This window comes from Onychostruthus taczanowskii, unplaced genomic scaffold, assembly GCF_017590055.1.
Source record: "Onychostruthus taczanowskii isolate IOZ18803 unplaced genomic scaffold, ASM1759005v1 scaffold27, whole genome shotgun sequence".
Taxonomy (NCBI): Eukaryota; Metazoa; Chordata; class Aves; order Passeriformes; family Passeridae; genus Onychostruthus; species Onychostruthus taczanowskii.
Window position 1 is genome coordinate 5080444 of NW_024500017.1, and position 26690 is coordinate 5107133.

Here is a 26690-nt window from a genome sequence, read left to right on the forward strand (position 1 = left end):
GTTTCCATCTGCATGGTTCGAAAGCTCTGAAGTCCTGCAGACCTCTGCCTCATGCTGCCTTTGTCTGGGATTGCCCAGCCTGAGAGTTGAAAGGGATCTTTAAATTGTTTCCTGATGTCTAATCTAAACCTACACTCCTTCAGTTCAAAACCATTGCTCCTTGTCCCATCACTACAGGCTTCGGTAAAAAGTGAGACTGTGTATGTTTAATATCTCATTAGGCAGGGTACCTGGTGCTTTGGTTTGGTCAGCATCCCACAAGCACATCACGAACTTTCACCTTGGGTGAATGTACTGATAGCGAGTTTATCATCCCAGCCCTGTCTCAGTATGTGACATTGGCAGTAATGTCCCTTTGCTGGTGTAACAGCCCTTCCACTCGTGGGTTTGCCAGCACAGCTGCTTCAGTGGCATGTCCTGCCCTGGGCTGATACAACGCATGGCAAGTGTTGGTGGTACAGACGTGATGTGAGATGTGCCCATGCAGACATGCCTGCTGTCATGTGCTTGTTCAGCTCTTGGTGTCTGCACATCAACCCTCTGCTCTGGGAAGCCTTGTTACTGCTGGAGTGCAGCCCCTCCTGCAGGTGCAGGCAGTGGAGGCTCTGGTTCACAGATGGGCACATCCTGGCAAATGCAAATAGCTCTGCAGGTCACAGAGTTTCCTCAAGACCAGTATTACCTGCCCACAGTGGCTTTCAGTTCACTTGGTAAACTCTTCCACAGCCTGAAATTCATCTTCTTTCCTGGAAAAATGTTGCAAGATTAAAAGCAAAGGTACTTGCCTTTTGTTACTCCGCTTAGCAAACCCTTAGCTTTGGCTCTGCAGAGAAACAGCCCTCTGCTTCTCTCCCTCCTTTATTAAGTGACGTGCAGAGATATAAATCTTTAGTGTTAGCTTTTAATCTGTAGCATTTTGATGTTGTGATTTGCAGTGTGGTCCCAGTTGGCACTGGTGGAGGAGACGATTAATTTCATGTGAGCAGTGGGTTGGGTAGAATGAGAATGTCTTGCACTGCTTTTCATTTATTTATTGAGCCTATGAGAGGCCTGAAATCTTGGATTTTCCTTCTCTTCCCTTCCCCCCCCAATTCTTCCTACCCTGACCTTACTTCTCCTCTTAAATACTAAATATTTTTTAAACTTGCAACCTCAACCTCAAATTACCTGTTTATTTTGGCTTCTCTTTTGTAGTTCATTGTATGTTGTTCCCACAATTTTTAATAAGTGTTAAAACTGCATATTTCATTCACTGGAGCTTAAAACAAACAAAAACCCCTCCCCCAACAAGCAAATAGAGATTTTCTTGCTTCTTTTGAGTTAGTGACCTTGAATTCTTGGATGCTAAGAAGCCTCAGATTCAGCGTTACTTAACCTCTTGTCCAGTTTGATGGAGAAAGTGGAGTGGAGGAAGAAGTCCTGTGAGCAAAACTGTATAGGGAAGAATATGGTTCCTTTCTTTTCAAGCAGAATCTTGGTTTGTTTGGATTTTTTTTTTAATACACCCAAAAAAGCAGGTTCTGATCTGCTGCTGAAGGCACTCTCACAGAGATTTAATAAAATCCAGTATGTCTCACGGTCTGTGCCCCGCCTGTTGCCTTTCTTGTGTGTGTTCCCTTTTCTCACTCTAAGTTTTGGACATTTATTTTTTACATTTCTCAGCCTAATTTTATGCTTATTAGTTTCAGTTACTTTATGTTGCACTTCACTTAGATAGCAGAAGTGGGAAAATACTTGTTCTTTTTCTTAAATCCTACTAGCAAGACAAAAATCCAAGAGGATACCAGTTGGAAGCAGTTAAGTTTTGTAGGGTTTCAAAGTGCGCCAGGGTGGTGGCCTGGGAATTGGTGCAGGGAGGTTTTTGCCTCCTCTCATGCCAGTGAAAGCCAGTATGAAGCAGACAGCAGCAGCATCTCCAAGCTTTGCTGCTGGGCTGGCAGAGCACTGCTGATTCACTTTCACACGAAGTGAAGGAAAGTCCTGATGGTTCTGGCCTCAAGTGTTTCTGGGGATATTCCTTCCCCTCCTTCTTCCTACCACCCACCTCAAAAGCAAATATGTCTTGTTGTGAGGGTTTTTTTTCAGCATCCTCTTGAGCACAAACTGTCAGGCACCACAGGGAGTTTTTCCTTGTCTTTTGTCTCTCCAGAAACTGATTTATTTAAATGATATGCTGGGAGCACACTGCTGTTAAAAGCTTTGGTGCTTGTTGTCTTCCAGGCTTTGGTACAGCTTTCTTGAAAATTGTGGAAGATGGGGTTATCCCAAAGAATCCTAATTTCCCCTGAAGCTGTTTTTTTCTGCATTTTTCCAGAGATTCCCCTTCCTGGTCTTCTATGAAGAGTGTTGTTAATTTCCATGTGATTGAAAGGCGAGGAAGTTGTTTGAGTGCTCAGCTGCCTCCCAGGGAGAGCACTTGGCTGCCTGGCTGGGAGTCCACATGACTGTCACTGCTCCCACCCATGGGACCAGTACACCAGTGCCCTCCTTTTGCTCAGCCAAAGGTAGTTACAGAGTCCTTTATCACTCATGTATGTACTACCTGGCATCCCCACATTGTTGTTTTGATTTTGTAAGATTTTGTTAAGCCTTCTGATGTTTGCATTCTTTCAACAAACTTTCTCACACACAGTTCTGTAAATAACCTATGTTTTGCATTCTTTCATAGAGGTGGAGAGAATTGATGGACCCTTGGTCTGTCCAGTGGCATTGGAGAGGTAGCACTGTCACCCTCCAATCCACTGTCACCTTTGAAAAACTATAAATGTTGGAGTCAGAAAATAAAGTTCCTCTTCTTCTTCCTTTTTGTTCCCCTCAAGAGCAGCAGTGTCTGTGTCATCATTTCGTGCCGTATCACAACACCACATCATCTCTTGCAGCTGTCACCATTATGATGCTGCTTTTCATTATCATCAAGTGATATTCAGTACCAGGAGTCATGACCTTGCAGTTGCAGATTTTTGGGATATCTTTTTTTTTTTTCTTGAGAAACAGTAGCCCTTTTACCTGGGCTTTAACCTAAGGCACAGGTCCTCCCAACCTGTGACCTTTTTGAGGTCTAGGTTTAGTTTTCTTTGAGAAACCAGCTGAAAAAGCTGACTGATGATGCTGAAAAAGCTTCACGTGGGTTTTTCAAACCTGGGAAAGTGCCAGGGGTTGCTGCATGGAAGAGTTGGCAAGTGCATCGTGCTCATGCCAGGCTGCCGAGGACAGGGGCTGGTGGCCACTGAGGACCTGCAGGATTTTGCCCAACTACAGCAGGTAGGAAGCTTGCAGGTGTAAATGCTGATAAAGAAATTCAGAGTGAAGTGGTGCCTAAAGAAACCTCTACTTCTCTCTGCCTGTCCGGGATTCTTCGGCATAACAGAGGAGTTGGCTCTACATGTGTTTTAAAACAATTGGAGTGACAAGAAAGAATGATGTGTTTGGAGTGAGCTGTTTTCTTTACTTTTAGATTGGCATCTCTTGAGAGCATCCTCATAATTTCACTATTGCTAAAATAGTTTTCACAGGATATCCCTCGTCTTTGTATCTGTTGACATCTTGTCTGTGTGCCTTGGTGATGTCAGAGGGGTGATGCGGTTTGGGAAATACTGCTCAAGGCAAACACAATCTTCAAGATCCACACTTAATCAGATAAAGGGAAAAAAATCTTAGCTCTCTGAAGGATTTTGCTTTCAACCATAAATGTACTTGAGTACCTTAGATTCTGTTTGTTTGCCCTGTTATCCTGGATCTTAGCCTTATCAGTGTTATTTTTATGTGTTTACCCTCTGTGTGATGGTCCAGGAGAGTGTGCGAACACTCGGTACATGTCCAAGTCAGGAGAGGAGTGTCACAATATATTATTTATGCTGAAAAGAGCTTGTACATAGGAATGATCTTAGCTCCAGCCCCATCTCTTCTCGAGCAGCAAATCAGAGCAGAGCTGGTGGATTTAATCTCCTGAAACCTGAACTGCTTTTTCCTTGCTCTGTTCTTGCCCTTTGGTGAGCAGTGAATGGTCTTGTTCTAGCCACAAAGTGCTCTAGGGTGAGTGCTCTCTACCTCAGGAAGAGCTGCCCTAGGTGCAAGGGGTGAGCAAGCACCAGACACCCTTTGCTAGCTGGCTCCAAATCTGTGCTCATCAGCCCTCTGCAACTCTCCCACAAAAATTCTGGGGGACTTAAATATAAGGTTCTTCTCAATTAAAAAATTGTACACAAATCCCTGTCTGCGCCCTGTGCTCGGTTCAGGAGGAAGATCATTGTTGAGCACATGATTTGCATTTTTAATTTCCTTGTGGTACCCTCTTCCTTCACCTCTTCCCCTACCAGTCTGTTTCCACCCTGACATTTTTTTTGGAGGGCTCAGTTCACATCCCAACAAGGAGCTTGCTGTGGCAAGGTGCTCACAGGATAAGGAGAGCACCTTTCCGTCTGTGGGCAAAGAGCTGTTGTGGTGCTTGATGGAGACAGGGATCTGCTTTGAACTGTGCTATTGAATGGGAAAAATGTGCAAGGTACTTTGCAGGGAGATTCTGGGTATTGAACACAAGCTGCATCCCGAAATTGATGGTGGTGTAAATGATATGCAGTACTGTGTGGCAAAGGATTTGTGGCTGTTGCAGGCTGCTTTACTTACAGATGGTAGCAGACAGCAAGAGGGATGGGAATTATCACCTGAGCTCTGCCACACTTTTAGCTTTGAGATATGTTGCATGGAGTGGTGTGAGTTGTAGTTTGATGCATTTTGAATGATGTATTTGCACAGGAAACCTGAATTCATACCTGAGTTTCCTCTCTGTATTGATTTCTGCAGCCAAGGTGGGAATTTGATCGTATTTTTCGGTTACCTGCCTTGCACTCAAGGCATCCTTTCCTATTTGCGTCTCAGTAGCACAAGCAGTAGGACCACTTACACTGGTTCATGTTTTCATCTAACATGCTTTAGGGCTTTTTTTGTTTGTTTTTTTTTTTTTTTTTAATCTGCCTGTATTTTGTTCATCCCTGTGTAAGTAGGGGTTTTATTTGTTCCTTCTCTCTTGTCCTGATCCTTTTACTGAGTCTCAGGGTGTAGGCTGCTGCTGTGTGTTGCAAGGTCACTGCTTGGCTTGTGTATCTAGGCCCTGCTGCAGCATCTCCCAGATGAGTTCCATGCTGAACTTCTGGCACAGATTGGCTGAGACACCCTTCTCCTGCTCAAATTGTGATTGCTGGTCTGCACAGCAGTGGAAAAGGACTGTGATTTGCAACCCTTTAGTATTGGTCTTTGCAACTGACAGGTATTCATGTTGGAACGTTCTTCAGCTTCTACTGTGGCCACTTGGCTTGTTTGGGGTTGCAGCTTGATAAATTTTTGGCTATTGCATGAATGGCCCATGTCCCTTTGCTGTCTTGTAAAATCAGTAAAAAATAAGTTGTCAAAGGGTTGGAAACAGAAAATATAACACACACCTAGCATCAAAATTTTGCTGGAGGAGAAGGTAAAATGTCAACTTTTTTTCCTTTTTTAAATGAAACAGACAGCTAATAGTAAGTTGATTAAAAAACATGTGAGGTTGGGTAGGTTTTTCTGGTTATTAAAGATTTTTTTTTTACTTGTCTGCTGTTTTAAAATATTTGTTCTTAAATTATGCAAAATAGATGGTGTGAGTGAGGAACAGCGCAAGACACATCTGAATCTGGCAGGGTTCTTCCTATGTAACATTTCATCCTTAATGTAATTTAAATTAGTTTAAGGTATTAAAGTCTTTACATCAGTGTTTATGATCACTTTAAGACACTCCCCCCTTAAAGCATGAGGGAGCATTACATGCTATGGATTTTAAAAAGAGGCAGTATACATTCATTGCTAATTATGTACTTTATTATTAAGTCTGAGTAGTAATTATTTTCCAGAGCTTGTTTGGCAAATGATAGTTTTTAATAAAATTACAGAATAACATAATTACTTGAAATTTCAGTTAATAAATTTATGTCATAGCACAGTAAGGATCTACTAAGGTCGCCTTTGATCTGCATTGAGAGCAACAGGCAGAATCATGTTTGAAGGTGATAAAAGTCAAGGATCAGTTTTGTTAAAAACTAGAGGATTATCCCGGGAGGTGCTGTAGGAAGCTCATTGCTTAGGTGAGAGTGGGGTGTTGATGGGGATGTTTTTTGTCTCTTCAGTGAGAACCTGGGGATGGATAGATTAGGCAAATCGTAGTTAATTATTTAACAAAGGGCACAATGCTGCATTTGACTCCTGCACTACTAAACCATCTCTGGTTTGGAGGGTGGAATTAAGACTGTAACTTTGAGATTAAGCTTTTCTTTTCCTTTTTCTCTTCCCTTTGAATGCAAAGCTCTTGGCTGCCAGTCCTGAACGGCTGGAACAGATGAACTTTTGCACTCTGTGCTAAGGACACTTATATAAAAGGGAGATACTCAGATTGCATCCAAACCCAGCTCAGTTTGCTGTTGAAGGAGGTGAGTCTGGCTGTCCCTACCCATCTGGGGGTCTTCAGGGAGCCTCTCTGCTATCAGTCCTTCCTTTTTGTGCAGACCCATATTAGAAAACCGCAGAAAAGGCTTAATCTGTGACAAGCCAGATGTGATGTGAGCTGACATCCAGGAGACCGATTGTTCCTGGGGTCGGCAGGACTGAAGAAAACCGCTTTTAGTGTGTTTGATTTGTGGTGTTGAATTCCTGCGTGCACTGGCTCACACTGGCCACTCTCCAGAGCACAAGTGGTGGGGGGTCTCACCACAACTTCCCTGTTTTCATTAGACCAGTAGTAAGTTACTGTGCTGGAATTGATGGACCGACATACGTGTGAATGTGGAGGAAGATGGAAACAAACCTCACTAATCCTTTAAAAATCAGTGATACTGGCAGGGATAAAATTTGAGTTTGTTTGGCAGTGTCCAAACTTTTACCCAATTCTTCTCAAAACAAAAGGGCTGCAGGGCTGCAGTTGCACCCAGCAGTCTGGCCAGTGGTGCCCTTCCTCGGTAATGCTCCTAAGCAGAGTTGCCAAAAGGTGACTTCTTCTCTGCAAGGTGCTTTCCTGTCTGCAGAGATACAGCCAAGGGATGTCAGTTCAGATACACGAAAGAGTAAGTACAGCAGGAATACCTTTTCACCAAAGTCCTTGCTGCATCTGAGGCTGAAATTGCAGAAATTGTTCTTTGAAATTGGCTGCCCAGTTGTATTGTGAATTTGGTTTTCAAAGTGCAGCTTTGAGCAAACAGTTGACACTTCTAAAAGGCCTCAACACCCACTCTTTTTATTGGCATTTTTACATATATGTGGGTATAGGGTGCACACACACACCTGCACATAGGCATTGCCTGTTTGGAGCATTAGTCTTGCATTTAAGACACAGGCTGAAGCCTTTGCAGTCCCTCAGATGTGCACAGAGCATCAGGACTGTTGGTTCAGACCACTTCCAGCAGCCTCCATCCATGCTGGGTGGCAGCAGTGGGGCAGGGGCTTGTGTGTGGTTCTGCTGGAAGTCCTGTGATCAGCTTCTGGGTCTTGCTGTGATGGGGAGAATTTGATAGAAGGATCAAGCCATTCCTTCACATTATCACATTGTAGTGAATGGGCAAACACTGCTGTTCTCATCTTGCCTTTACCTCTGAGATCAGCAGCTGCTTCATTAAGTATTAATGGCCTGCTCATTAATGCTGTAAAAGGCTAGGACCAGTCTTGCAAATTTTCTGGACTCTTCCCCTGAAATATTTATGACTTCCTTGCTGTGCAAAAGGGCAAGAGCAGCAGCAGAGAACATGCCTCCAAGTTTTGTTGAGCTTTATTAAAAAGCTCATGAATATGAAGAACCTGGCAGCTTCTTCCTGTATTTTGGCTTGCTGAGCTAGTGCTGCACATCTGGCTCTAAGGGGTCAAGTGGAATGGTGGTTTGCTGAGGCATCCGTGGCAATGTTGGATGCTTTATTGATGATCTCTGGTTCTTGTAGTGCTTTCCTTTGCACCCTCCTATACAAGCACCAGTTGATACCTCCAGGGAAGGTTTTATTACTCTTGTTTAAGTGGTGGGGAAACTGAGGCACAAAAGTTGAACATTTTGCCTGGAGCCAAGCAGTAGAAAGCCAGCAGAGGATGGAAATGTTTTGCCCAAAACATTTGTAATGATACTTTTGATTGAAGTCTGGTTAGTGTGAAAGAGGGGGGCAACCACCAAGCCTCATCTGAAGCCATTGCTACAAGTCATTACTGTCCCTTCCAAACAGAGCTCCTGCATGATCACAGAGATGAGCAGTGAGTAGTGAATGCCCTGGGAAGGAGCCAGTTGTTTTAGTTCTCTCTGGTACCAAGAAACAGCAGGGAAGCTATTTTATCCCTGCATTCAGATTTTGGAGATAAAACTGTGTTCATCTCATTGCTTAAGTCTACCAGCAATAAAGAGTCTGTCCACTGAAACCCAGCTGCAGCTCAGCTGGTGGTGCACCAGACAGATTAAAATCTCTCTTTCTTTCCCACAGCCATCTGCAGAGTGAACATTAGTGTAAATACATGTGGGAGGCGTTTTTTGGTAAAGTAGGGAGATATGCTTTAAAGAGAACAGGTATGACTCCAGGAATGAGGACCAGTTTGTACAGTATTTAAGATCTTTCCCATGTGCAGCTGGCCTTCAGAGTAAAAAAAGTCCTCTGTGTCTGGAAGATACAGGGTGTGTCAGGAATGACCACCCTTTAATACTCTGAGCTTCTAGGGTTGCAGGTAGTGCTGAAGTGGAGCCAGGTAGCAAAATAAATCCATATCAGAACCATTCTCTGGTACAACTTTCTTGTTATTTCTTACAGAGTGTGAATATTTCATCCCACATCGTACCAAGTTGCAACAGATGCTTGGTTTCTCTCCTGGAGCCATTCCTTTCAATTGCTGGAGCAAAGCTAGGGTAGAAATGCAAAGCCTTTCACTGAAACAAAGTTTAAGTTAATGTTTATTTCATACTGCTATGGCATGGTGAATGTGGTGGACACAACTTAGTGGTCATGCTGTGCCCTGTGTGATTTCAGTAGGCACTGGTGGGACTCCCTTGTCGTGCTGATCTCCAGGAATATTCTAGCAGCGTACAGAATGCCATCTACTTTTGCCCTCAAAAGTAGCATAATTGTCTTTGGGGAAGACTTCTGGGATTCTGCTGCTGCAAGAATAACACTCAGATCTTAAGCTTCTTTTGTGACTCTTTACTGAGGTAATAACTCCAAAAGCTGGAAAATGGGTAGATGCAAGAATTGAGTCTCTGGCTGGTGCAGCTCTTCTAGAGACAGCTGCTGTGGAGACTGCAGAGGAGATCATTGTTGGCTTTTAGTTACCAGTGGGTTCCATTGCCTCTCCTCTTCTAGAGCTGCTCCCTTCCTCAACAAAGGTATGCCTCTCAGCATGGGCACAAAGCCCCACCTGAGTTTTGGGAGCCTGTTTCTCACCTTTTCCTTCGTAGTTAGGAGGAGTCTGCCATCCAAAACAGACACGATTCCTCCAGCTCTGAGTTTGAGGCTGAATCACAGGTGAGAGATGTAAAATCTCTTTTCCTGAGGACAGGAAAGATCAGTGTAATTCAGAATGTTGGGAGCCATGTCTTACCACTGCCAAAGGCATCAGCTATCAAGCATCAATTATGTGGGAAAACATAGTGATAATTAACATTTCCATTAACGTAGAGACTCACTCTGTCCTGTGAAACAACTGGAAGAAGGAGGGGCTCTCAGTAGAAACAACTTTCAGTTCTTGGTATCACAACATGAACTAAAAAAGTATCTGGCAGCAGAGGAATTCCAGATGTATCTTCTGCCTGTGAGCTGTGTTTCCAAGGAGAAAGCATGTATTTGCAGTCTTGGGCAAATTCCTGATTTCAGCACTTTCGGACTGAGAACTGGACTGTGCTTTAGAAGATGCTACAAATCGTAATTCTTTTTCTGGCAATGTAGTCATGTCAAGATAAATATGATTGTACAGATTTATGAAAAGTGGTTTCTAAAGTCTAGCCTTTGAAGCGATATCTTGGCATCTAAGTGGTCAGTGTGGTACTGGGAGTTCATTTGGTCTTGCAGGTCTCTAGCATTTTTAGCAGAAGCCAGCTGTTGATTAGCTATAACTGTATTTGTCTGTGTCCTCAGGGGTGATACACAGGGTTGGAAGTGTTCCTTTAAGTTTTCATGTGTTTAGATTGGTGGGTACTCCAGCCAGTAGCCACTTTGGGTCATAGTAAATTCTGACACAGGAAAATGTTATCCAGACCTAAAATAAAGAGACAAAAGGGCAAAACTAGTTAATGGGCAGAAAAAGGGGAACAGGTCAGCCAGCCAAATAAAAGGGCTCCTGATGGAGTCTGTGATCAGGCTGTCCTGGCCTTTCAGAAGACTTTAATCTCCTTTGAGATGTGTTAGTTCCACATATTTCCCAGTGATGCTGTTTATGCATTGTGCTTGCCTGGGCTTAAGGACTGCAAATTGGCCTTTTGACTGCCCTGCTTGTATGGTGGGTCCTTCTGCGCTGACCTGATGTGACATGGCCCGAAACAGCATTCATCTACAGTTTGTGTATCAATGAAAACTGTCCTGTTGGGGGGTTTATAAAACCATTTATTTCATGGCATCAGCATCCTGGCTCTTACTTGACAGCATCCGATGGTCCCCACCTCCAGTGCACTGAGCAGCTCTGTGTGGCAAGGCACAAAAGCTGCATTTTGGATTACGACGCTGGCTGTACTGTATACTGGGAAGTTAGCTCACATCCCATCCTGCCTTCTGCTGAAAATAACTCGGGGTTAAGCCGTGCCTACACTACAGACTCCGGCCAGCAGAGCCGTCCTGGCCAAGCACGGGGAGAGGTGTGATTCCCGAGTGAGGCACGGCGTGCCTGTGCTGGGGAAGCTGCACTTTCTGCAGCCTGCGAGGGACTCGTGCAGGGCTCCTGTGCAGCCCGGCTCTGCTGCCACAGCCCTGTCCATTGCACAGTGTTCGGGGTTACACGGGAGCTCTTCTGCTCCTGGAGCACTTCTGGGAAACCAGTTCCTCTTAAGTTCTTAAAGGTGTGTTGTTAAATCCTCCTAAGTAAAACAGAGGTGACAGATGTGTTTTAATGTCCCATGTTCTCTGTTACCCTCCTTTCCAGGGTAGTTCCAGTGCTCCTGCTGCGCTCTGGAGCAGGGCACGGTGGTTGTTATTCTAGCTCTGTGCCATCTAGTGCTGGATAATGTTGTGAGATCCAAAAATAAAAGGTGGAAAAATGTGCAGACAGGGGAAACAAGGCACAGCTTTACCTCTTGGGCAGAGCAACTCCCTTCCTGCTTCCTAGCACCCTCTTTCAAGACCCCTTGAGTTTTGAAAGATGGATGCTGTTGTATTTTTACTACCTACTGTGTCTTTCCACACCAGCTTTTAACCCTTGGCTCCCTTCAAGAGATGATGTTGTTAGAGTGCTAGTGCAAGTCCTTTGATGAAATACTGCTCTTCTCTTCCTCCCCAGCATTTTAGAGTTACACATTTCTTTGCTCAAGAACAAGGTTATTCAGGCCTTCAGGGTTATTCCAAGCCTCACTGGAGAAGCAGATGAGAGAGTGGTTTATTGGTGCTTATTTGATCTCATATTTTTAAAATACAAGCACCTTGTATCCTCTTGGGTATTTACCACACCAGTATTTGTGATAAGTAAAAGTTTTGTTACAAGAATTAAGTGTAGAAGCTCTGGACAGTAAAAATGGTTTACATAAGGTCAGGCAGGGAATTAAAATCTCTCCCACAGCCTGGCTGGACCCATACCCTCTCTTCTCCTTTTCCTTTGGTGCACCCATGTCCCTGAGTAATGAGTTGCTGCCTGAGTGGCTCAGCTTCTCAGTACAGTATAGGACCACTGATTTCTAAACAGTTTCCTAAGGATGTGCCAGCTGGGGCCACATCAGACCTGCAAATCTCTTATTTATCTGTTTGCCTGTATGTTGCAAGTCACTTAACTGCTTTTGGCAAAACTAGTGCAATCATGAAATCTGTTGAAATTGCCTGAATAAGTTGTCAGATAAGACAAAGGTCTACTGAGATGTGATTATTGATAAGAAATCATCAAGATGGCAAACTTGGCCTCTTTTAGCAATGTGGGCTCTGACTTGGAACCAATACATGATAAGGCTGTGGTTTTGGCTTGGTTTTCTCCCAAAATTAGTATGGGGGGGTGTCTCATCCTTTTTAAGTCTTGATCCCCTCTCTGCCCTTCAGTGAAACTTGCCACTTTTTCTTCTTGAAAAAGGGACCCAGAAAATGATTTTGCTGGAGCAGGTACTCCATTAAAGATGCAGATGTGCTATGGAGAAGCAGAGCTTGCAATGTTAACTGCTCTCCAGCAAGTTTCATATACATACACACACACACACACACATATATATATGTACACCAGTTCTCTTAATAGCCATGGAAAGCAGGGATGTCCAATTTCCAGGAGCATAAAGCTCTCACATTTATTCTGTTCCAGCAGATAACAGGAGGTGCGACCTCCGTATCATTTCCTTAATTACATCAGCATTTCTTGTTCCCCTCTTCCACACACTCCCTGCAGCCACAAAATCACAGTTACTGTAGGAATTCACACTGGTGTCCCAATGTTCCAAACCAACACTTGCTATTTCTGTATGTTTCTTAGAGGCTGTTTTGGATTTTTTGGAAGCAAGATGCTAAAGGCAAATAAACATGTCTATAAGCAAAGCATTTGAATGACTGTGCAGTCATTATAACTGATACCAGGGCAAAGGAATGCAAACTGGCCAGTTTGTGGTTTCATGCCTTTAACTCCTGTCCCTTTGTTTTGTTTTTCATTTTGAGCACAGGAAGGGGCCAGTATATGACCATATGCTTGCAAAATGCTGCTACACATCTTCCAAACACTGTTGTCATAGTAATGATATGACATGTATATGTCACATTTTGTCACGCTTTGAATGTACCTGTGTAACTCCAAACCTTGCTGTGTTTCCTTCTCCTTCTTCATCAGCAGTAATAACAATTGTTTCCAAGGAACTTAATGCATCTGTTCCAAATAAATTGGAAATGTGATTTCATTTCTGTCAGTGCCAGTGGGAATTTCATACCCTGGGAAATGTACGAGGGTATTGTGGGCAAAATGTTAAGCATGTACTTAAACATCATTGATGTTGATCAAGTTAAGTGTGCTTTAAAACCTTAGGAGCTATTGCCTCTTTCCATGCATTGTCTTACTGGGTGGTTCTGAATGAAGGAGAATTGCTCTTCCCTTGCAAGGCCCTAAAGATGGAATTGAACCTGGAGGGAAGAAATAGCAGAAGTTGCTGCTGATACTGCTGTGAAGATTGCCTTGGTCATACCTTTTCATTTTCCAAAAATAAGATTCTTTCAGTATGATCTAAAGACTCCTTCAATTTTCAGATGTTCGGAGTGAGCAGTTTTTTCTCTTGTGATTTGTTTTCCTTTATTTTTCTTGTCTTGTAATCGTCTTTGCAAGTTAAGCACGGTTTTGAAGTTAACACTACTTTGAGGCAGTGATATCTAGGCCAAAGAGGTTCACACCTCTGTGGTGTGAGTGAGTTCTTATGATTTTTGTGGAGGGGAGGTCTTGTGATGAGAACGTGGAGGAACACAGCCAAGGTCCAGATTTGATCTCTGTGGCTTTTCCCCTGCGAGCCTTTGGCAAATGAGAGATGAATGCAGGCTCCATATAACGATCTTTAAAATAGATATCCCTTGGGGAGAGTATGGATTAATTAACATTTCAGAGATGCTTTGAGTTTCTTTGGTAGGTGTTGCAGAAATGCAAAGAGGGTTTTTTTCTTGCTGGACACAGGCTGTGTAAAGGACAAATTATAAGGATGTTGATTTACCTCCTCAGTGCTCTTTTTTCAAATTGAAGACTATTTAACTTCTTTCGTATGCATCAGCGTGGTGTTTTACTGCCAATTTAAGCCAAATGACATACACAGTGTCTGGACCAAGATTGGATTTCATACCTTCACATCATGAGAGCTCATGCTGATAATTTGCCAGTAGCCTCAGGTCTTTGATAGTAATTTGTCAGATGGTATACTGAACCTGATTTGCATCTGTATTTACATAAATGCTTTAATTAAAATTATATGCACCAACCTGGGATAGATGAACAGCACTGCCTGTTACTTGTTTACATTCCCTGACAATAAAACCCTGCCCTGGCTGCTTCTTGCCGATTGTATGACTTGACAAGGCTGTGTGAGGTGCAGACTGGAAACTTGACAGGTCTCTAGTTTAACTCTGCTGCAAACTGAGGAGCAACAGGAAGCTTTCAGGACAAAATTCTGCCTTTATTTTAGCAGCAGAGAAGATCTGAGCAATTTGATTCAAGGGGTCAAATTTGGTCCATAACCAATCCTGAAGTTGTAGCTTTAGGGTAGTTTTGTGCAGTCAGAATTTATATTTCCTTGCACACGATGTCTGCTTTGTCACACGTTCAGAATGTGAAACTCCAACAAGGACAGTAGAAAATCTTTTTAAATACAGCCTCCACGAAGAATAAAATTTTTGAGCACTGTTCATCTTCCAACAGGGCACTACAGAGCTTCCTGAAGGGCAGAGTGCTCTAAGGGATTTTGGAGTACCAGGTGGGGCCCTGGTTGTTTCAGTGGGGCATGTGAGAGCATATGGCTGAGTTTGGATGAAGGCAGTGAAGACTCTGGATGTGTTTTTTGCTTAGACCACACATTTCAACAAAACACAGCCATATAAATAGAAATTAAATCCAAACAGTGCAGTTTGCTGTGGGACAGTGGAGGCTGTTCCAGTTGAGGAAGCTGGGCTGCTTCACAGTTACTCAGAAGTTGTCATAATGTTGCAAAGGACAAATGGGAAAATTATGACTGATTCAACAGACTGCTGTGAAGATCCATGAAGTACAGGCTAAAGAGAGCTGTAACTACCTTGCCTGGATTTAGAGGGTTGCTGAGCTTTGTTTAAAGGTACTTAATTTGCTTAATTTACATACTTAATTTGCTTTATAGGAGATCCTTTAGAGCCAATGTTTCCTTCACTGAGAAATTGTGTATATGCAGAGGATTGGACTAAAATCCATTTTAATTGTAATTAATACACAATTAAAGGTCCTTTTCAACCCAAACTATTCTATGATTCTGTATAAATTTGGACATTACCAGTAGGTTTCTCTGGTGACCTCTGACTATATTTTCTGTATTTATTTTTGAATCTCATTTTAGAGAGTCCATTTGGGTTCAGCATATTTGTACATTAACATTCATCCATTAACCTGTTTGCCTGATAGCTCTGTTCAAGATGTTAAACTGTCCCCTGTGGGACAGGTGGCCAAAAGCTGTTTTTTGAAGTCCACCACGTGAAAGAGCAGAGGAACAAAAGCACCTGCATTTGTGGCAAAGTGCCCTAAATATTTAAATGAGGAGCTGTTAGTAAGCTGCATGGTCGAGGTTGTGGGGTGAGTGTCAGCACAGGGTGATGTGTCGAGGAAGGTGGAACCCACCCCCCTCCCACGGGCATTGGAGTGCCGCAGCCCTGAGCCTGGCACAGAAAGGGCAGCCAGCAGTGGTGGCCAGGGTGATTCCCTGCCAGGGCACCATCTGCCACAGCTGGGGTCTGCACTTTGCACTGCTGGGATGTGGTGGGCTCCCTCAAAGCCAGATTTGCAGCCTTGCCTGAATTTAAACTGACATGAGTAAATCCAAACTGTTAGCATTGCTTTGCTTCATCCGTAGTAGGATGACAACACCATATTAAATTCATTTTGTCATGAGGGTGCTCTGATACTTGAGAGGAAGGTGGGGAAGGCAGTGGAAGGGAAGCAGCCCTTGTTCCCCCTATTGTGAGGGGGGATGTTGCTGGTTACTCAGTGTGGCTTTTATCGGTTACTGAGCTCGGCAGCACTCGGCTCCTCTCCACTAATGAAGCTTTTCCAGTGTGAGCCAAGCACGTGAATGAGAGGGCCTGGGATGTGGCACACAAGGGAAAACCTTTCCCCCAGGGAAAGTGGCCTGTTGGGAAGGGATATTTGTTTTAAAGTCTCCTCTGACATTTTGGAGATCCATGGGCCAGCTGTCCCTGCTCAGCCCTCTGCTTTCCCCTCAGACATCTGCGCCACATTTCCCAGCAAGGGATGAAGCAGGATGGTGGCTGGTTGTCAGGAGAAAAGTGTGGATTAAAACCCAATTTTAACACTGAAGCAGCTGCTGGTTTGAATTTGGACTGACATGCAAGGTGTGGATACCTCTGCTCATGCCCACTTTGGTACCTCAGTCTTTCCCAAGGGGAGCTTTAGGTGTATTGTGAGGTGGGAGAGCAAGGAAGGGGGTCCTTCATTTGGAAGCAAGCAGTCCTGCATTTGGAGAAGGTTTCTTTCATAAATCGTCATGTCTGTTTGATTTTAAAAGTCTGCACTAATGCTACAAGTCTAGTGAGTGCTGTAAGCCAGCCTTTAATCAGCCTGTGAGTATTTTAAGAATTGTGCCGACTGTTGCTGCCTCAGAGATACCTGGAGATTTGGTGGAGAGAAGCCTGTCCTAGTTTTTCAGGGTAGCCAGCAAGGTGTGCTCATTTCCCAATTTAACGTGAGCCTCCTCAGTCTTATTTTTCAAAGCATTTTCTTTGAAGGATTGCAAAGCTCCAAGCAACCAGTTAATGCATGGGGGAAGAGAGAAGACATAGTGTAACAGAGCAATAATTCTTGCAATTAGAATATATTAATAACTGCACTTGGGCCATGGATGGAGTACAGTAGGGTCGGGTTCTGGAAACAGGGCCATCCTTGGGCAATGGGACCTCCAGCCCTGCTGTAGAGAGGGCAGCTCACTTGTCTGCAGCTCTTTAGTTATTGATGTGCAGTGCTGGAGGCAGCATTCAGCAGCCTCATGCAGGACTGGTAAGGTTCCTAATGAGGACAAGGCTTAATGGGGTAAAATCATGGCAAGAAAGTGTTGGGGTTTAATCATTTGTGTATTAGAAATCGGTTAGGCTGGGGATTTTTGTATGGGCCACTCAGTGGGTGTGATGGAAATGATTACTCATCTTTCCATCTGAGTTCTCCAGACTGGGAAAAGTGAGTATAAAAAGGTTGGTGGATCTGTGCAGACAATCTTCTGGATCTTGAGCATGCCAGACAAGTGTCCCAGAGCCAGGGAATAGACACTTAGCTTAGTCAGACCCCTCTTGAGCTCTGACTTGGAAGTTCCCATGTGCCCAGACCCCTGTGAAACAAGGTTTGTCACAGCAGGCACCCAGCTTCCAGCAGAAATACCTTTGAGAATCAGGCTCTTGGACAATATGATGGAGTTTCCAGCATCACACCACCAGGAAAATATGCAAAAAGTATCTCTCAGAAGTTAAAAGCATTCCATTCTGGAAAAGCACTTGAGAAAGAGTTCATTACCTCTTTACTTTCACCAACCTAATTGAAATTCCCCACTACTTTATTCATTATATTCTGCTGTCATCGGAAGTTGTAAGCACATTCTCCAAATTGTCCATACTAGGAACTATCACTTATTGGTAGGAGTCCTCCAAGAAGGGTCCTTCCTCCATCTACCATCTGTGTGTACAGATGAAGTTGATACAGATCTTCAGGATATCTGCAATAAGTCATCTCCTCCTAATACAGGATGTCACCTGTATTAGGTCAGTTCTTACTTATTATTTCTATTTCAGAGCACCTCAAGACACACATCAGTTGATGAAACAACATAAAGCAAAGCTGGAGGCCATGCCAAATAGTTCATAACCATGGAGGAAAACTTGGCAGAGGAGCAGAGAAAGGAAGGGAGGAATTAATGCTAAAACATGTGTCTGAGTGGTTTTGATGTGTTTGTTTCATGTTAGCTTTCTTAGATGTTTTCAGCTGTTGCTAAGTTTTGTACACTTAACAGCAAAGACGGTATTAATGGTATTAATGAAAATAGACAGTATGGGAAGAGGGCATTTACTGAATTTAGAAGTCGATCCAGATGCCCTTTCACTGTTAGATGGAATTTATTATTAAAAAATCTACCTTTTTGATTTGGAGTCACACACCAAAACCAGTCCTTGGCTGGTGGATGTTTGACTTGAGTTCTGACGTTCTCTTTTTCTTCTTTTTAAACTAAAAAAACCCTTAACTTTAAAAAAATGCAGAATCAATAGAAAAGCTGACCCAGATAAAAGTGCGCAAAAATTGGTTTCATGCCCTAGAACTTTTCCTGCATGCTTTTTGATGCAATGTATCTGATCCTTCAAAAAGGAGGTAACATATAGTGATCTCAGTAGCTTTGAAGAATTGTTCTGGAAGAATAACAAGGGGTACTGGAGAAAGGGGTGTGCACTCATCTGGTTTTCTCCCCCTCATTAAATATATCATGAGACAGAAGAAATTTAATGTCATGTTGCTGGTTATGTGGAAGGATAAGATACATTTTGTACTAAATCTGATTTTATCTGATTTTTAAAAGGTGAAAGTGCATTTTTCCTGAACAGTCTTCACAGCAGGATGTGAATTGCACTTTATCTCCTTGGTTCAGACCTGTTTGTGCTGGAGTGAGTGGCAAAGGTGTATCCAAGCAGTAGCAGGGTTCTCTCTCAGAAATGTGAATATATCCTCGATCCTGAATGGGGTAGAAAGCTATAAAAAGTATCTGGTGCTCCAGATGTATTCCAGTAGAACCATAGAATGGTCTGAGTTGGAAGGGACCTTAAAGATTGTCTCATTCCAACTCCCTTGCCATGGACAGGGACAGCTCCCACTAGACCAGGCTGCTCAGAGCCCTGTGCAGCTTGAACCTGAACACTTCCCAGGACGGGGCAACCACAGCTTCTCTGAGCAACCTGTGGCAGTGTCTCACCGCCTCACAGTAAAGAATTTCTTCATAATATCTAACCTAAACCTATTCTTCAATTTGAACCCATTATCCTTGTCATGGCACTGCATGCCCTTGTGAATATTCTTGACCCATCTTTCCTGTAAGTTCTCTTCAGGTAGTGGAAAGCTGCAGTTAGGTCACCCTGAAGCCTTCTCTTCTCCAGGCTGAACAATCCCAATTCGCTCATCCTTTCCTCATAGGGGAGGTGCTCCATCCCTCTAATCATCTTTGTGGCATCCTCTGGATTCACTCCAACAGGTTGATGTCCTTCCTGTGTTGAGGGCCTGGAGCTGGACACAGCCCTGCAGGTGGGGTCTCACGAGAGCAGAGCAGAATGGCAGAATCACTCCCCTCAACCTGCTGCCCACGGGGCTTTTGATGCAACCTAGGATGTTTGTCTTTCTGGGCTACATTGCTGGAACACGCCCAGCTCTCGCCCAGCAGCACCCCCAGGTCTCAGCACGGCTGCTCTCGGGCTGTTCATTCCTAGCCTGGATTGGTACCGGCATCGCCCTGACCCCGGTGCAGCATCTTGCACTTGGTTAAACCTCATGAGATTCCCCTGGGCCCACTTCTCAAACTAAGGCAGATCCAAACATTAATTTTATTCCAATACAGCACAGATCTGGAGAAATCACACATTCAGTGAACCTCTGTTGCTTTGGTTTCCAAAAACATCCCAGGCTGTTCGGGGCGGTGTACCCAGACACATAACAAATTAGTGTTCAATACAGACATCAGTGCAGTGAAGGTGATAAATTGATAGGATAAATTTGTGGGACAGCAAGACTGACAGGCTGTAGGAGACTTTTATTCATCCCTTTGTGTTCTTGGCCTTTAAAGTCTAGCTGGAGGGGAAGGATGGGCCCAAAGTTACTGATTCTTAACAGAATAAGCAGACGCATTGCCCGGGCTGTGTTGCCTATCCCCAGGATAGGGAGAAAAGGCCACAAAAGCAGCTGCTTTGTGGGGATTTCCACAACCCTTCCCAGTCCTTGGCATCAGCCACTTTTTTTAACGTGTCAGTGTGTGCAGACTTTCCCCTTGTGGCTCCATTTACAGGAGCATGGGGATACTGAAGAGACAGGGCTGGGGCTGTGCAGCTGGAGAAGTGCAGCGGGCAGGAACATGCCCTGGGACATGCTCCCATGAGACAGGAACTCCAGGAGTTTGCAGTGAGGAGAGCAGCTGAAGCTCAGGACCAAGCAGGAACATATAGCAACATATAAGGGACCCTGGACAGCCTTTCCTATGGTCTGTTTGTGGCTCTGTGATTACTTGTGGCTGACCCAGGCACCTCTCACTGAACTTTCCAGGTATAGGGACATGGACTCTTACTGAAAACAAGAGAATCAATAACACCTAACAGTGCTGGTCTTCATGAGCAAATGAAGCACAAACACAATTATTTGAGAGGAGCAAAGTGATCTTTTGCTTTATGTTTATATCCTGTGGTCATTTCAATTTTTTGCACCGCTTTTGCACCAATGGCTGCTGTGTTTGGCAGGAATTTGCAAATACATTGGTGCTTTACAGCCAAAAGTAGGAATGGTCTAAACAGCTGGAAAAGGGAAACCCCTTCCTCTTGCATTTATTTTTATGGCAGCAAAATGTAGTCACTGTCTGGTCTTGATCAGTCTTGGTTTTTTCCCTTTTTTTTCTTTTCAGCTTGAGGGTTGAGGGAAACAAAAGAGGGAATGAATAAAGAGCAAGGGAAAAGAGTGATTGCTGCTGGGCTCTGTCATGTGGTGAGGAAATCAGGCTGAAACTGGAGAGACCAGGCCAGACCTAACAGTCATACTGGGAGGCCTTGAATTGTGTCACTGTGACAGTGGATCTGAGCAGTGACAATAGCTGGTGATGTTTCTGCAGTCTAGCACCATCCATATGTGAAGTTGTGCTGATGGGTTGCTGCTCACAACACTTTCCCCACCTGCCTGCTTTTACAGGAAGCCTCAAATGATGACCCCTGTCCTTCCCAAATTGGTACATCCATTTAGACCATGGGGACTGATGTGGTGTAGCATGGTTTTTTTGTTGTGTTCGCATCAGTTCTCTCTTTTTTTCTGTGTGTTTTTCCTACTGTTAACACTGCTGTTGTTATGAGCTTGGGTATATGGTGGGTGGTGGAAGGAGTGTGTGATTTTTGGCTCTGTCCCCCACTGTACAACTTACACCATGTATCTCCATCAAATGAAGATATCATGTATCATGTATGGCACCTGGATGGATCTGAACACAGGGACTGCAACACTACAGGCGTGGGGAAGAGTGGCTGGAAGGTTGCCCAGAGAAAAAGGACCTGGGGGTGCAGATTGACAGTGGCTGAACATGAGCCAATGTGGCCAAAAAGGCCAGTGGCATCCTGGCCTGTATCAGAAAGTGTAGCCAGCAGGACCAGGGCAGGGATTGTCCCCCTGTACTCAGCACTGGTGAGGCCAGACCTTGAATCCTGTGTCCAGTTCTGGGCCCCTCAGCTTGACAGACAGTGAGGTGCTGGAGTGTGTCCAGAGAAGGGCAACAGAGCTGGGGAAGGGTCTGGAGCCCAAGTCAGATGAGGAGCAGCTGAGGGAGCTGGGGGTGTTTAGCCTGGAGAAAAGGAGGCTCAGGTGAGACCTTATCAATCCTTACAATTCCCTGAAAGGAGGCAGTAGCCAGGTGGGAATGGTCTCTTCTCCCAGGTAGCAGTGACAGGATGAGAGGAAGTGGCCTCAAGTTGCACCAGGGGAGATTTGGATTGGATATTAGCAAACAGTTTTTCACAGAAAGGGTGGTCAGGCACTGAAACACGCTGTCCAGTGAAGTCACCATGTCTGGTATTTAAAAGACACGTAGATGTGGTACTTAGGAAGTGGTTTAGTGGTCAACTTAACATAAAGGTTCTTTCCAACATAAATGATTCTGTGACTAAATAAGGGGACATCCCATGGTGTTGAAAATCAATTAGCAGGTCAACAGTCCACAGCTTGGTTGTTTAAAAATAAAAAGTTATTGCTGTACATATGTTGGGCAGAAAAAGTGTCCAACAGTGCAGCAACCACTGTGTTAGAAAACAGTTCTCACTCATGGCCCTTGCAGAGGAGGGGTGTAACTACTGTTTTCCAGCACCTTCATTACTACAGGCACATAGGTAACTAACCAGAGGGTGACAGTCTGAAATGCAAGGGTTAAGAGGAATAATGTGAAACAGTTTAGCCTTACTAAAAGCCAATTAAACTAATAATGACCTTTTTCATAGCCAGAACCCTACAGGACATCACTTTCTCTCTCTGGCTGAATTTTCTTATGCAATCAAACATTCTGCTCCTTGTTCTCCTGCCCCTTGCTGCCAATTTAAAATAGTATGAAACTGAGATTTCTCACCCTTCAAGAAAACACTTTGATTTGTTGAAGGAAGTTAGGAACAGTTAAGGAGATAGGAAAGAAACTAATATACCTTTCTCTGTGCTGACATCTGTAGCTGGGGGATGTGTTGAAAAGTAAATATTGTTCACTTTGAGCAATGCTTTCCCATTCTCTTTCATGCTCGTTCAGTGCTCTGGTTCCCCATGAACTAGACTTAGCATTGGAAGGTGAGGTGCAGAAAGGATGTAGGACCTCAGTGAGGAAGTGAGTGGTCACCTCCCCATGCTGGGGCTGTGGGGTTAATGTTGTTGTTCATTTGCAAATTTTTTGAGAGCACTGAGATGAGAAGTGGCAGGATCACTTCTGTCTGTCTGTTCAGTGCCAGGGAAGCCAGGCCAGGACCCTTGCCAGCCCGTCTCACCTTGTAGCCAAGGCCAACTGCATCTGCTGCCAGCAGCCACCCCACTTCTTACCAGCTCCAAGTAGAACTATGGATGGGCACAAGCTGGCCCTGAGCAGCCTGTGCCCGAGGAACTGGAGCAGTCCCCTGGGGTGGCAGTCAGGCAGAGGTGGCCTCCATGGCTGCCCAAGGCTGCCTGGCTCAGCCTTCTGCTTCCCTGGAGTATCACGCTCCTGCTTCTCCCTAGAGGAATGTGAGATCAGTTTCAACCTGGCAGAGAAGAATATGTTTTCTGAAATCTACTAAATCTCTCAGAGAGGAGGAATAGTTTCTGGGACAGTGCTGCACAGTGAAAATGTGCCTAAAACTATTAAATTCTTCCCTCTTTTTTTTTTTCTTTTAAAGACAGCTAATTTGGTTTTTGATCTTATTTACTCTTTATTTTGCTTTTGTTTTCCCATTGCTTATTTTTGTGCTTTGTAATATTTTCAAAAGCAGCTGGTAATATCAGAAGGCATTGCAAAGAGGGATTTGGTCTATTCCTATAGTTTATAGAAATTTTCATGGAGGAAGCTAAGGCTGGAGAGCTGCAGCATGGTGCAAGCCTTGGATTGACTGTCTGGGACAGTTTCTGCTCACAGATCCCTGAAAATTGTGCAGCATGGATAAGGACCTTGTGCGAGTGGTCATCACTCTAATGAGGTGGAGAAGATGACTCTTGGGAGGGGCCTCCTGCTCTGTGTTTTCCAGGTCAGCACTGGTGGTTTTCCACAGGAGTTCAGGGGCTGCCAGCAGCAGCTGGTGTGGGGTGGAAATATCCCTCTCTTCTTAAGCTTTGTTCAAAGGGCTGGAGAAGGACAGCTGAGTGCCAAGTGGGACAGGGATAAGACCTCTGCAAGACCTCTGGGGATGAAGTGCTGTGGGAGATACCCCATGCTCTGTCTATGCATCACTGTCTGCCCCATGTGTGTGCACTTATCAAGAGACCTCAGAGCACTTTGGGGGTTTTTAGTGGCTTTTTCACAGCATATTTAGAGTTTTGATGTAGACTTTCAGTTGTATTTTGTCTGTTGTAGGGATGAGGCAGGGATGGGTTAATTTTAATAGCTTTAGGAAAAGGTGTTGAAGGCAAGGAGGCTCGTGAGCATGTTAGTCCATGGTGCTGTGCTCTGCCAGGTTTGGTGAATGCTTAAAAAGGCCTGGACCAGCAGCCAGGAGCTGTTGGGCTCTTGGGATCTGTTGGGATGACTGTGATTTTCAGTGTGTGGAGAGAGACGACTTTCAAGAACATTTGTATCTGCTAATCACGCTGTAATAACAGCCTGCAGTCGAGAGGCTGCAAACCCCCCATTTCCAGCACAGCTGTGCATGTTTAACTCGATAGAAGGCATTGCTAGGCTGCTGTTAGAAGTAATTCAGATCACTAAGGTGGTAATTTTGATCATGGTGTTTTTTAGGGAAATATAGGTGTAAGCTACACTGAAAAGTTAATAAATGCCTAGTGTGATGCAAACACCAGGCAGTGAGGAGCAGGGACGTGGTGGGCGGCTGCCAGTGCCCCACCCTGCACCCTGGGCTTGCTCTATTCCTGCCTCGCTGAGCCAGCAGCAGAGGAAACACCCTGGGCACATTAGCGTAGTGAAGGAGGTTTTTCCTGACCTATTGCCTGTACCACCAGTTTGGGCTTTGGGGCAGTCAGGCCATTTGATGGATCAGCAGTGCTGTGGGGGGAACACCAGAGCTGGTGGAGCTGTGGAGAGTTGGCATGACCTGCTCCATGGGGATGCTTTTAGCTGACCCCAGGATTTAAACCACCAAACCCGCATCTTCAGGAAGAGAAGTCAAGAGGAGAGTGAGGTTTATTTTCCTTCATTTCAAGCACAGCTTGGGAAAGCAAGTGCTTTCAGGGCTTGAATTCAGTTTCTCTCTGTAAAATAACGCTTTGCAAAATTGATAATTTCTGTAGGTTGAGAGAGTCTCAAAGGAACTTTTCTGTCAAGCATCTAAAAAGTACCATTATTTCTCTTCTCTGTCGTAACAGCAGCTCAAGATTTACCTTTTAGCTCTCTGAAGACATCTCGACAATCTCTCTTTTTTGTAAAAAACTCCATGGTGAATAAAGCAAAATAATCCCTTTTTCAGGTGGTTTATGCTGTAGTGTTTGGGTTGCAGAAACCATGTGGAGTGCTGGTGTTTATAAAGTATGTAAAAGCTGTTTTGTTTATTTTATTTTGTTTTGCCATGAGATGTTTTACTGGAAAGAATCTAGAGTGATGAAGCAGCTGGTGGCTGAGTCTCCTGCTCAGTGTGCAGAGAATGAAGATTGGCTGGGATAGCTGGAGTTACTGACTGCATGCTGTGGGCCACGTAAACACACAAACAGGCAATTCCTGTCAACCAGGAGGTGTGTGGTAACTCAGAAAGCACCATTTACTGTTCCGTACATGCACTCACCATGACACCACAGGGAGCCAGCAGGTACAGATCTCCCCAGCTCTTGTCCATTACTCTGTGGGTGTTGGTGTGGCACAGCTCATGTGGGTGAAATGGTGATGGCTGTATGAATGCCTCTGGTGCAGAGGGGAGGTCTGGTCTGAATTTGCCTGATCCCAGCATTGTGATGCATTCCAGGAAAGTGGTGTTTTCATGGCAAGGAAAGCTGCTTCTTCTGCTTTGTACTGCCTTGGAGTAAGCATGTCCCCATGGGAGGCTGCTCAAGAGCTGCCTACAGCAGGGATGCTCAAGACAAGCAAACTCAGGCAAGAGTTTCCAATAGTAATTACCTACCTGTTGAAAAAAGTTGATGTTTCTATATGAAACATGTTTGTGACTCCTCCATTTCACTGTTGCCTAACTCCAAGTGTTCAAAAGCAGTAGCGGATCTCCCAGAAGTGTGAAATAGTCTGAAAGATCTGAAATATGTATGTGTGTGTATATATATATACACACATATATTACCAACTTGTTTCTGAGCTGTTATATTAAACCCAAGTCATATTCTCATAGCCACAAGGGGCAGAAACCAGAAACTTTTTGCATACTTTCTGAAGAGGATTGTGCAGAATGATTGCAACAGCAAGGGATTGAATGGAATAACCTGAAGATTTCTTTCTGTTTTATGTTTCAAAAAGTGGAGAAGATCCTTGCAGAAGCTTCACCAGCTGGGTCTTTAGGAGAAGTACCAAAAATTGTGAGGGTCAATTTGCAGTCCCAACAAGCAACAGCACCATACACATATATATTTCTTTTACTTAACATTCTAAGCAGAGGTTTGAGATTGGGGAAGGACAGGACTGTGTTGGACTGTAGGTGATTTTCTTGTTCTTTAGAAGTGTTTTATTCACTTGGTTTGGATTTAGTTCTGTTGGCAAGCTGTAGGGTCACTTTTGTGTGTTGGATGCAGCACTGAAAAAGCAGAATTTCAGATAGCAGTTTTAGTAAAATATAACTGGACTAAACCCATTACACAGAAACAGCTTCATCCTAAGCCTACCATGTGAGAATGAAGAATTTGACCCGAAAGAGGGAGGAAGAGCAGCAGAAGGTGGCCTGCTGGGTCCCAAAGTGTTGGAGGTATAAATAGCACAAAATCTGCAGCTATCCCATGTGTTTTATTTCTCTTTTACAATTCAGTGAAACTAGCATTTTTTTGCCTTACTCTTAGATGGAGCAAAGCGGGAAGCAGTTTCCCTTTTATCTGTGAAAAAACATGCAGCTTTTTCTAGCCTAAACTCTTAAAATATGGTTATGGTTGTGTAATAGCTTCTGGCTTCCCAGCTCCTCCAGTAGCCAGTGTGCTCTTTCAGGAAATCAAGTCCTATCTTCCTTTGAAAAGATCCAAAAAAATATCAACCTAACCTGCTGGGAAGCAGCAAAAGACTCCAAGTGGTTTCTTTTGGCCCGACCTTCCTCGGGCCACATAACAGAGGGGTCTGGAGTTTCAAAACCAAATGCTTCAGCTTAAGCTGAAAATGCAGGTTGTGCTCACAGTCCCACTGAGGCAATCAATAAGCTTCTGCCTCTTTTCCAGGGGGGCTTGTGAGGTGGTTTTCTGTTTGTATTTCTTTTACTCAGAGCAGTCCCCTGGCTGTTTATTATCTCTTTAGCCATTCT

General features: G+C 44.2%; 1 protein-coding gene across 1 annotated transcript in view; it reads left to right on the top strand.

Annotated features, from left to right (window-relative positions):
• Positions 1-24898: 24898 nt before the first annotated feature.
• Positions 24899-26690, top strand: part of ZHX2 (zinc fingers and homeoboxes 2) — a 46016-nt gene continuing 44224 nt past the window's right edge. The window contains exon 1 of the mRNA XM_041407589.1: positions 24899-24981. The gene's annotated coding sequence lies outside the window, so the exon portion shown is untranslated. The remainder of the gene's footprint in view (positions 24982-26690) is intronic.